Source organism: Drosophila teissieri, chromosome 2R (assembly GCF_016746235.2).
Source record: "Drosophila teissieri strain GT53w chromosome 2R, Prin_Dtei_1.1, whole genome shotgun sequence".
Classification (NCBI taxonomy): Eukaryota; Metazoa; Arthropoda; class Insecta; order Diptera; family Drosophilidae; genus Drosophila; species Drosophila teissieri.
In genome coordinates this window covers 1,933,905-1,936,247 of record NC_053030.1, presented here as the reverse complement: position 1 = coordinate 1,936,247, position 2,343 = coordinate 1,933,905, and the positions used below count along the sequence as shown (strand labels likewise).

The following is a 2,343-nucleotide window of genomic DNA, read 5'->3' as shown; positions in this document are numbered from 1 at the left end:
TAGATATTTTATTTGGAAATCGTATTCCATGTAAGTATTTTGCATCATATATTTATAGTGTTAGTCGTGCCTTAAATTTTATCATACAGCAAATAAAATGCCACGACCAAGGCGTACTAATATTAGTCGCCGTACACGTAATGCTTATACTTTAAGGTCGAATAGAACATTGCAAAGTGAGGAAGAGCGTGCACAAATTAATGCAGATAGAAGAGATCGATATGCACGAAATCGAAACTCACCTAATCGATCTCTTGATAGGCAGCCACCTTGAAATCGGCCAATGCGAGCAGGAGTTCGTGTTTTGCAGCAAACGCTCCTTGCTGCTTTTAATTACGATAGTGCGATTGATTACAGTGCATATGGCTGTATTGGAGGAATGACGGTGAGATGTGCACATTGTGGTGCAACCAAATTTTCAAATGAAACAGATGGCATGTGCTGTGCTAACGGCAAAGTGAAATTGCCAACATTTGAATCTCCACCCGATCCACTACGTTCGCTGATTTTTGGAATGGTATCAACGTCGACACATTCTTTGTCTCATATTCAAGAATACAATGCATCATTTCAAATGACTTCATTTGGTGCGACAAAAATTGTAAGAGACAATTTTATGCCGACGTTCAAGGTGATTAGTTCTTCTTCCTTCTTCATCCTCCTTCCTCCTTCTTTCTCCTCCTTCTTCTTCCTTCTTCGTCTCACATATTACAGATTCAGGGTCAGATTTACCACCGCGCTGGCTCATTATTACCATATCCTGATACCGCGTATTCCGTTGATACCAACAGACATGCCGTTTGAATTTGAGCGACTGCTATTCCCAGTGCGTCTATCATTTGCCATGTCCATCAATAAGGCACAAGGACAAACGCTTCAAGTATGCGGGTTCAATTTGGAAGAGCCGTGTTTTTCTCATGGGCAGCTATACGTAGCCTGTTCAAGAGTTGGCATTCCAAACTCTTTATTTGTATTCGCTCCAAATGGACAAGTTTATCCAAATGTTTTGTATTGAAAATAACAATTTTCAAATAAAATAAATGACTTTCATATAACAAATTCTAGGAATTTTTCATTGAATTTTAAGACTGCATGCCGCGAAGCGCATAGGGCCCTCTAGTATATATATAACTAGTAATTCTGTTCGCTCTGTAATTAAGTATTATTTCAAAAAGAAAGAATTTCGTCGTCTTATTATTAAAAATAGCTAATGAAAAAACTTATTAGCTTGATAGAATCTCTCTCAACAACGACTCGAACTAAAACACCAACTAAAAATTTCGAGGGAAATACGATGGTAGCTTTGCAAGACGGGATTAAATCGAGCACGGACCAGTACACTTGCCCCATATAAATTTAATATTATTCGTTTTGATATTTTTAATAATGAAATATTAAATTCCTGTACATCTCAATTTCTGTTTGTCGCCAACTTAAAAGTGAGGTCGTTTCCGCGATGTCCGCCATTTAAATGCAATATTTACGGGTAAAACCAAGAAATGGATCCCTCCATCGACGATGAAGACGAAACCTGGTTACGTCGCGGGTGTCGCTGACCGTGACATTGGGTGTACTTCGCTTTGGGAGAAAAACACGTACATACATATGTATGTAGGTAAGTGGCCCTGCAAGTAGTTTGTAAGAACACTTCTAAAAACGGTTTTAACAGTGAGAAAGGGAATTCCAGGATTCGCGGTTTGCTCAAAAAAGTAATTCTATCTTTTTACATCGTGGTATTAGATGCTCTACTTAATAAATTGTATCGTTGATTTTTTAATTTTTTTAATATTTTTGGCAAAAATAACATAAATTAAATCAAGATGTATGGTAACTAACCAGATATTTACCAATTATTTACTCAATCGCAAGTTTAGGTCAAATTCGCGTAAAAATACAGACTCCGTTTACATTCTTGAAGTGACAGCAGTATGCCTAAAAGAATTATTACAAAGCTGTTAGGCGAAATCTAATAAAATTCAATAGAATTAATTTAATTTCAAGTCCTTGCCTGTGCGAAATTCAAGTGCAGAGGTCAGAGGCAAAGCTGCCTGCGTGCATAAGTATCTCTGTCTGCTCGACTTATAAATACAAAAAAAAGAAAATAGGAGGCAAGTGAAATAGCAGCAGTGCAAAAGCAGAAGGATATGCCGATGTGAAAAACAATACAAAGCGGCGGCTTCAGAGTAATTTGCTGCGGTGCAGCTGGAAAAAGGAACCTGTAGGCGCTTGCCACTCCCATAGACCAAAGTGGGCAAAGGCGGTTAACACACACAAACACACACTCAGACACACACACAGATACACTCACACATGCTTAGCAATCGCCATTGTCTGGTGGCTGTA

The 2,343-nt window shown here is 38.3% G+C and overlaps 1 long non-coding RNA gene across 1 annotated transcript; it reads right to left on the bottom strand.

Moving 5' to 3' along the window:
- Positions 1–1,365: 1,365 nt before the first annotated feature.
- Positions 1,366–1,937, bottom strand: LOC122614630. The gene is made up of 2 exons (XR_006325748.1): positions 1,848–1,937; positions 1,366–1,625 (listed from the first exon to the last, which is right to left on the bottom strand). It is a non-coding gene; the product is annotated as an uncharacterized LOC122614630 (long non-coding RNA).
- Positions 1,938–2,343: the final 406 nt, after the last annotated feature.